Consider the following 10183-nt stretch of genomic DNA (forward strand, 5'->3'; position numbering starts at 1 on the left):
CTCAGAAATGTTGTTACAAATTCAAAACACAACACACTATAGCCAAACCACAGAAAATGACTTACATCGCAGTCAGTAAAGCCTTGATGAATGGGCCCCAGTAATGGTTTTCAGGGTTGGCTCGCCATTACCACACGCTCTTTTGAGACGACAACCTCAACACAGCATTTATCCCCCTGTGAACTTTCTAACGAGAGAAGCCACAATATTATTTTCAACCAATAAACAAACCAAATGACACAAACATAACTACAAGAATCTGAAAGAAACTCAAACGTATTCACTTCCTTATTCTGAATAGTCCAAGACAAGTTGAGAGGACTCTGGCTCTAGACCACATAATGATAAAAGCAAACACAAAGCGTAATTGACAACATTCATAACGCATTTGCTATGTATCCTGCCAAGCAAAATAATGACAATGATGATAATGTATCTACAAGGAAACATTCCTATTCACACCATATAGTAAATCCACTGATAGATGTAAATTGCTAGAATGTGCCAAAACACTGTATTTTGTCCTCCTTAGTCCTACACGCATATTATTGGTTGTCAAGGACAAAAAGGGCACACTCTGTGTACAACCCTATCCCTCTGCATGTTTACCAGTTTGTTTTGAATTCTACATGTAAGATGCTTTACAGTAAAGCATTGATGAATTTATTCAGTCTCAGCAGCATTTTCCATAGACACAGACTATAATAAAATCTAATCTATGTGCCCACACCTTCAAGTACAATTGCAGTGCAGAAGATTAAACTATATGGCGCCTGCATACACTTTGTCTCAAAAACACAAGCGAAAGATCATTTTTATTCAATGTCTTTGCCTCTGTGAGTGGATCATTTTGTTTTCTGTGCAGAGGGTGAATTTGGAGATATATTCCGTCATCAGTTCTGGGCGCCTACTCCTGGGGAGAATACAATCTTCTTTACAACACCGCAATGACGGCTGTATCATTTCAGCCACATAACCACCCCAGAGACACAAACCAGCCCACAAGAGACAGGAGAGGAAAACTACGTCTGAATGGTAATCATTATATTGTGCATATTATAAGTTGCATATTATAGTTATCATTATAATAGATGAGAACAGAATGCAGACACACAAAAAATGGAGACAAAACTAATAGACAAAAACACGGTTTATTATAGATAATACACAATAAAGAAGAAATGAAAGAAAAAACAAGTGCCTTCTAAATGTATTTATTTTTTCTCTTTCTTAAGCAGTCTAACCTCAGTTGGAGTGTGGGGTGGTGTTTGTGTGTGTATGTGTGTGAAAGTCTGTTTGTGTGTGTGTGTGTGTGAAAGGGGTGTAAAGCAGTCTTATTACATGAAATAATAAATATTCTACTTTCTTTTTTTAAAAAGAGGAATCACCCAACAGATACAATTCTAATCCCCTCCCCTCGTGACAGACCCCACTGTCACCCCTGCCTTTTAATTCTGTAATCAGCTGCCAGCAGGCCTCCGTATCACCATCCACATGCCCCCCGCCAGTCAATACAGACATCCCCAAACACACACAGGCTGGGTTTTGTCAAATGTTTTATTGAGTGTAGACATCTGGGCTACTGTAAAACATGCATTATCTGTGGAAGGGAGAGAGGAGCAGGTCGCATTGTTCCCCGCTGTCAGCTGTGTCAGGGCCGGCACTGGTGATGGAGATTAATGAAGTATCTGGAGAGTAATACGCTTCTTCAAATGCTCTTACCATTTGGAGTGGGGGGTGATCCTGATCTTAAATAGCAAAGCTGTCAGCGGTTAGTGGACCTGCGCGCTGGCACACAGGCCACAGTGTTTGTCTGGGTAACAAATGGGCCCGCCGTGGACAGCAGGCAGGGAGGACGAGACTGGAGGCTTCCTGTCAGGTAGCAATCACACTGCACTGATGTATTCAGTAGGATCTCGTTCCACACACAGCACATGCTAAGGGGCCAGTGTGATGCTCTTCAGTCAATACCTCTTCGGTTTGATGGATTCATAAATAGTAAAACAATTTCTCCTTATGTATTTACATTTGTGTTGTTCTGCATCTCCATATGTCGATAGGTGATGGTGATGGGGGAGGGGTACTGAAAGGAATATTTTATTTAGAATAATGGCAGGTGTGAAAAAAGTAGAATTACCGGTAGTCAATATATAAAGCCTTGAGTGACTGCAACAGAGGAACACAGTCTCAAGCACAATCTGGGAATGTCCATGTTTTATTCATACCACATCTTGATGCCCACTGAGTGAATATACCTCTTCTCTGTCAATTTCTATTCATATGTACAAGTAAAATGGTAATGGTGCTCTTTCATTTTAGTGTATTCATACTTTCCTCCGAGACAAAATAAGTTCGAACATTTCTTTGTATACATTAGATCTGTTTGTTCCCCTTCCCAACAAACTCAAAATAATTGACTTGAAGTGCTAATACGGACGGGCTTACGCATCCTGGTTCTGAACAGCGTACAATTAATTAGAAGAATCAATGTTCCTTTTAAAGGCTCAGGAGACCATTTAATCCAGGCTCAATACCAGCAGAATCAGTGGTTGGAGAGGGAGACAGAAAAAAAATCAATGGCTATTTGTGATTCCTGAGTATGTATTAAAGCAGACACGTCTAACTGGTTCATTTGCACTTGAAAGCAGCCATCTGGAGGAGCAAGCTTGGCTTAAGCAGATATGATTACTAATAATGTGATATCCCTGTACACGGGCTTATTCAAACACCCAATTCCCACAGCTGAAATTAAAAGGCCTGGGCTCCACGGCAGTGGAAGTGGCAGCAGCAGACGCACACAGTCCATACGTTTCAAACTCCCTGTGGGATCACTGAACAAGCATGTGATGGGGACTTAGGCTCCTCAGCTGAACTTCAAATAACAACATTACAACCGTAATGGGTTCCCTAGCGCTCTGGAACACACACACACACACACACACACACACACACACACACACACACACACACACCTAAATACCACACCTCCGAAATACTCTGATGGTAGATGTCATGTTTAATTTCAATTCAATGATGACATGATTTAGAGATGAGATCATTTATAGGACTGGTCGAGGCGCTCATTGTGTGTGCAGGACCTGCCAGGCTGATTGGATGGTAGTTGTGATTGTGTGTGTGTGTGTGTGTGTGTGGGTGTGGATGTGTGTGGGTGTGGGTGTGTGTGTGGGGGAGTGGGAGTACTCAGCAGTACCAGGAGAGTGCAGCCTCTCAGTGCACAGCGGTACTAATCGGGGTTAAAGGCCTTGTCTCAATTACACACAAATATCCTGCCCAGAGAGCTGTGTGTGGGATTACAGCCTAACACCCATTTACTGGCCTCCCACGGCTCTGAGATATGCACCCATCCCTAATTGTTTAATCCACCAATCACACAAGGAAGTAAATGTTAAAACCAAAAATAAAAATGATCCTACAGAGACGTGGAGTTGGCAGCAGTGCTTTATATGGAAATAATGCTCTTTTAGATGGTGTGACAGGGCACATAATGGGCAATGGATCATTGTTTGAACTCAGCAGCAGGACCTGTGGTGTTGGCCAGCAGAAATGGTTGGAAATGTAATTGCTATGACAAGCAGCTTTTTCTTTTTTTTTCCTGTTTTTTTTTTACCGTTAAGGGTTTCCCTGCCCTGTGGTGGGTTGGTCAAGGCTGTGAAGCTATAAGCACCAGAACCACCCCTGCCAGATGCCTACCCACCACTGTCCCTCACACACACACACACACACACACACTTCTCCAGTGGCTTAAGGCCATGACACTGCTGGTGGCTCTTCCCATCAACGTCTCAGAAAATGTACGGTAAGGAACATACTGCAGACTGCATTGCTGCATGACATATATTGCAGGCTTTTTTTATTGGGTTTGGGAAATGACACAGCAACACAACATGCAGACCAGAATGACATGAGTGTGAACACGTAGACACAATGTGCAATGAGAGAAACAGCTGTAGAGTGAGCTATGAGCTGGAGCCAAACAACTACGCACTGCAACTTACCTGCGCTATCATCACACACAGCTGATGTCTTCACAAATGCACCATGAAACACATTTATTATGCTACACACTGTGCCTGTGTAAAAACAAGAAAGCCCAGTAAAAAAAAGGTCAAAGCTCATTGGCAGCTGTAAAAGAAGATATGCGAACCATATTTCTGCACTGTTCATCCGTGAAACATTTCTTATGTTAAGAATTTCACACTTTATTACACTTGCCTCTTGGTATCACTGTCACTGTGCCTCCGAGTCTTTGGGACTCGGCCACAAATACAGTCGGCTAAAAGGGCCAGCATGGAATTCTCTAGATGCCACTGATAAAAAGCCGAGGAGGAGAGAGCGAGGCGGCCGAGGGCTTCTTTTGAGGAGAGCACCTCTGATACAGAGGAGGCGAGTGAAGCCTAACGGGAGCCAGTTCAGGGCAGATAGAAAGCAGATGGTGGTAAAGATATGCACCACGGGGTGGAGAGTTGCAGTGTTTAGTGTCGGAGCCGGCCGGCCTGTCAGACGTGGAGCCGGTGCGGGCCCGGTAATTTCTTCCCCTGTGTAAAGGTGAAGAGCGTCCCGCGTCCCGGTGACTGTCAGCTCCGCTGATCACAGGAGACTTCCTCATGGTCTCGGGCCCGCTCTGCGAGCGTCCGCGACTCACCTTGACAGCGCTCGCCTCTGCCTTCCTCTTTAAGAGATTCCTGGAATTTCATTACCCGGGGCCGATAATGAAGCTGTGCTCCAAAGTCGGCGCGGATCCCTGCAGGCCGGCAGCCTGGACTCAGCTCCTCTCTGTCAGAGGCGAGAGAGAGAGAGAGAGAGAGAGAGAGAGAGAGGACACACAAGGTAAAGGAATTGTTTTGGAGAAGATGGATTGCACCATGACATCCTGACAGGGGATCACAGGTGTCACCCTGTTGGCCATTGAGGTCTGGAGGTGAAGACGGGGCTGGGAGGTTGGCTTGGCTACTGATTTTTGGATAGCACTTCAGCCTTGCTTGTTTTTTTTTAGCCAGGGCAGTATTTGGTCTGATAAGGTTTGTGTTGTCGCTATCAATGCCTACCAGCAATTTCAGATCCTACAACAAGGTGCTATTGATTTCTGTCCAGGCAATCTGCCCTCATTGTGGGTTGCCGTTGTGGCCTTTGGTCAACAAAGTGTGCGAGGCAATGTTGCAATTGAAAACACTGACCATGCTAGATGAAATCTGGTGACCTGAAGGACAAGTTAGGAGTACATCATTTTTTAAGCACTCTGAGTACAAAATTTGAGAACTTCACCTTGATTGCAGAACCCTCACAGTCTTCTTGAAAGCTCTTCCTACATACATGCCCGTATAAACTCCTCTGCATGATAGCTGTCTGTAAATATAAAATACAATTAGCACACCAAAAAAGTCAAGTTTTTCCTGCCGGTATATCTAACAAAAGAACATTTATATGCATAGGAAAGGTTAAGCAAAAATGACAAATGACCTAAATAAATGACATTCCCACTCAGCATCAATATGACTTCTAGCTGTCGACATACCACCCCCCACCACCCCACCTCCCTTCTCGCTCTGCAGCCCACTGCTCAGAAACTGTTGAGCACTTTTAATTATGTATATAATAAGGTTGGGGTCAACATATTTCATGCCAGGAGAATGATGTGTATTTAATGACTCCAATACATTACCATCCCAGTGTAATCTCACTGACGGAGTGCTTGTAAGTTTAACTACCATTAATCAGCATCAAGGTTTGTCTAGGTGGAGAAAAATAGATTGGGGTGTGATTTTTTTTCCACGCTGTGCATTACAAGGGAAACACGCCGTGCTGGAGAACAGCTATGCAGAGCAGGCTGATAGATAATGGTCACCTCGAGGCTGCTTAATAAAGCATGCTAAGGGGTTTAGGAGCACAATGTTACAGAGTGTAGTTTTTACAATGTAAGATGTATTGGGTTAATATAGTTACTCACTGATGCTTACCTGACTAAATGCCTCTCACGCAAAATCAAGGCTAGATGTAATCAGTTATGTCTGAGGCTCTGTTTTCCGAAACGACCTGGATTTCTGAAGGGGGACTTCTCTTCATTTTTCTTATTTTACAGAATCTATTTGAAGGAACCCAAATACACTGTAAGAACCCTACTAAATCATTCTACACCTGACATCTGAGAGAAAAGTTTCCTGTGAGGAGAAAAAAAAAACTTCACAGTAGAACATTGCTGCTCAGATATATTGACTTCCTCTGTTTTCTTTTCTGAATTGTCTGATATAAAGTATTTCTGTGCTAACCTGCTCATGTGTTTTAGTCGGAAAATAAAAAGATGTTCCAAGAAGCGTTGACAAGCCACACACATCATTATGAGTCCTCCTAATCCCTTTTCTTGTGCAGTGAAATATTTGCAGCAAGAGACCCCAAGTGCAAGGCCAACATCTGTATCGACGCAAATCCTTCCATTTTTGTACGGAGGGCTGCAACACAGCGCACAGCGGGCTCAGTAAACTGAGACACAAGGGGGAGGGACCCCCACGGAAGGCCCACAAACGGTCGAATGAAAAGCCACATCAATTTCAGCACAGACAACCCCCGTCACACAGATTAGGCAGGCACAATGCCGCGGCCCCTTATCTCCTGCGGCAGGAGGAGGGCAGGCAGATCGGCGTGGGATGGAAACATTCTCAGGACGTAATGGGCAAAATCAATTGTCGCCCTCCTCAATCAATGTGGCCCCCACTTTCATCGTTCAGCGGCTCACCAGTAATTGAAGTGATCCCTCCTGTCTGTAATGACTAGCTAACGCAGCACCGTGACAAAGTTGGAGGTGGACGATAGCAGAGGGCCTCTGGATTCCCACAGGGTGGAAGAGTGATCATGAGGCTGGACGAGCGATCGGTGACTTACCCTCAGGATGCATGCTTCAACTTCCTCAGGTCCGACTCTGAGCCGCCCTCTCTCTGACCGTCTCTCTCTCTCTCTCTCTCTCTCTCTCTCTCTCTCTCTATTTCTCTCCTTCTCCATCCCTCTTTCTCTCTTTCTCTCTCCTCACTTACATTTGTGGGTAGCCTTCAACATCAAATATTCAATGGGAAGAGACACAAAGACTTGGCAGCTCCTTCAACTCAACAGGGTGAGCCCACCAAGTCTTTGTTGAGGAGGTGGTGACTAACTGAGGGTACACTTGTACGCTAGGACAGTATCATTAATGGCATATGTAGTAATTAAATAAATAAAAAAGGCTCCAGGCTGATTTTAAAAGACGTTATTCTCTAGTGAGACTGTATGCTTAATTAGCATACACTCAGAATTCTCCCCAACACCATTTTCCATGCTCCAAAAAATCTGCTGTCACAATTTCTTTTTTTTTTCTCCACAGAGATTTTCACATTGCTCGAACAATGGACCTAAAATGCCCAAGTTATAATTATACCTGAGATGACAGATGACAGTTAAAAACTTAATTTAGAATAAAAATCCTTTTGACTGAGTTGTTCTGGAAAAGAGAGGGATCCTTGCTTTATAATGGTAATTACTCTGCCGTTTATTATTCGATCAGCACATGCAATTAAACGAGTGCGTGGAGGACACAGTTGATAATAAAGTGTGAGGAAAGTGAATGCTAATTAACCTCTGAGTCTGGTGCTCGTCGCTGTACTTCGGCGTCTTCTCTCTCTCTCTCTCTCTCTCTCTCTCTCTCTCTCTCTCTCCGTGCGCACGCGTGTCCTCAGCTGTTGCCTCCTCAGACCTCCAGCGCTGGGGCAGGGGCGTGCGGGGGTGGCTGCAGGGCAGTTGTAGGCCAGCAGGGGTGGCGACTCCTCCACCCCACCCCTTGATTTTCTCTTGCCTGGAGAACAAAATGCCGGTTTATGGTAGGGGTGATTGACAGAGGAACATTTGTTATCCGTGCCCCCCCCCCCCCCCCAACATGCATATTCATGAGGAAGGGCCACGGCTGTTTACCATGCAGTCTCGGGACGCTGCGTTGCCAAGGTCGCTCCCGCCATCGTGCCAGCAGCCCGCGTTCACTTTGTTGCCTATTTTTGTTGTTATTTTGTCATTATTTGACTGTCAGTTTGTTTACAAATACAGAAATAGATAACAGAATAAAATCAGTGACTGTGGTACCACAGGTGTGGATGAACATCTCAACTCGTGTTTAAAAAGCTTTGCCTTCATGTCAACTGTAAAAATGAAAAAGTGTGCAGATTGGCAGTCTTTCTTCTGTCAATATTCTATGCTGTACCCCCCCCCCCCCACACACACACACACACACCCTCCTCCACCCCCAATCCCACTACCCCCCACCCCAGAACAGCTGACATTGTGGGACAGAGATATCCTTGCAGTTAATGGTAACTCTCTGTCAGAACAATATGTGGGGGTGGGACAATTATGAGATTAAGGCCCACTTGCTTTCAGTTTGGGCTTGGACCGCTCTCAAAGAGCAGCATCACACAAAAAAGCCATTTCACACATTGGGCTGACAGAGCTTGGAGGCTGGATTGATTCAGGGGGGCTCCTGTCATTATCTGTAATCCCAGTTTCCTGTGCAAGACTCGCCAAAGGAAGAGAGGAAGAAGAAAAAAAGAAGAATCAAAGGCGGGGAGTGACAGAACACCCGCAGCATCCCAGCCATGCCGACGTCCTCACCAGTTTATCATCCGCTGACAAGACTGATTTCCATCTGTCTGAAGGAGGCCCTTCTCCAGCTTGATTTAATGATTTGAACTCGGTGTTAAACTGAGAGACACAAGGAAGTGTGCTTTCGCCTTCCTCTGGACAGGATAAGCCTCTCCATGGCTGCCCGATTGAGACACAATTATTTTTTGGGGGGAGAGAGACATGAGTTGTGGGCTTTAACTAAAGCACCTCTTGATCTTAAGCCAAGCTGCATTCTTCCACCTGGTAGTCTTGCCATCTGTTGTCATTCCAAGGCATTTCCTATCTCTCCAGAGCTCCTCTCACCCTGATCCACTCCAGCAGCAGTTGATATTTAACGCCACTGTTTGTGCCAGTGGGCACTTCTGATAAGGGGGAGAAATTTACATTTAGTTGAGACCTCAAACTTGAAAGCAAAGAAGATGACTGCCTCTCGAAAAAAAAAGGGGAAAAAATCCAATCTGGGATAATAACAGCTGTAGTTTGTCACTTTTAGGAGGCCAGCCATCCGTTGGCTGGCAGTTTATTTGCATCCCTCAGGTATCGCGTTCTCTACAGGCGTCTGAATAATGATTCACAAATCACTCTCCTCACACCAGTCAAGGGCTGTGATCCCGTGAATAGACCATTGTACCTGGAACTGTAATTGGTGAAGACTTGACAGAGCCAAGCGTCGGCAGCCGCGTAACAAAGAGGCCCTTGCTTGCGCGCCGTGGGGATGATTTTCATAATGCCAAAGCCACAGACGGGAGCGTGAGCGGCAAATGAGAGCAGGGGTCCCGGGGTCCTCACACTGAGTGGCACAAGACCAGACAAACACTCTGCCACGGGAGCAGGGCCCTCCCCCCAGCCCCAACTTCCCAAAGGCAGCACTGTCAATTAGGAGAGCCGACGCTCCGTCAACATGACTTTTCTCCCAAACCAATTTCACCAACTTTATGACAAGTGTAGTCAAAGCAATCTGCCACGTTCCATTACAAGTCTTTCCAATTATTTGTGGGGGAACAAACATACTGACAAATGAATTGGATAAATGTTAATGCCAAAACATCAAAAAGAGTCGCTTCATCCCGAATCACATCGGATGGATCATTATTTCGACAAGCACGCTCTTAGTTTGAGAAAATAATGGCTTGTAAGTGTCATGTGTTATCATTCCTTCATTCCCACGTTTTGCAGCCAAAGAGCATTTTGTGACAAATGATACAAAAAACTTGCCTTTAAATAATATATCAGGACAAGTACAAAATAACACCACTTGTCCTCAGGAACACAACGCGCTAGTTAAATGATCAGTGGGCATAGTGGCAAGGACTCTCAGAGAAGCAGGACACAGATGGGACCCAATATTCAAAGAATCTGTTAGGGTTGTTTAAGTCTGAACGCGTTTTAGAGTGAATTATTATATGCTTTTGAATGGATGTTGTCTTTCCCAAGTGATATGGATCAAGCTCACTCCATATGGCTTTTATAAATCCACATCATCATCATATATCTATCACATTTTTTATTGTGACAACCAAGAACCCTTAAG

This window comes from Alosa pseudoharengus, unplaced genomic scaffold (genome assembly GCF_046254945.1).
Source record: "Alosa pseudoharengus isolate Yale_2024_CS ecotype anadromous, Long Island Sound unplaced genomic scaffold, YU_APseudo_1.1 YU_APseudo_1.1_scf_3, whole genome shotgun sequence".
Lineage (NCBI taxonomy): Eukaryota > Metazoa > Chordata > Actinopteri > Clupeiformes > Clupeidae > Alosa > Alosa pseudoharengus.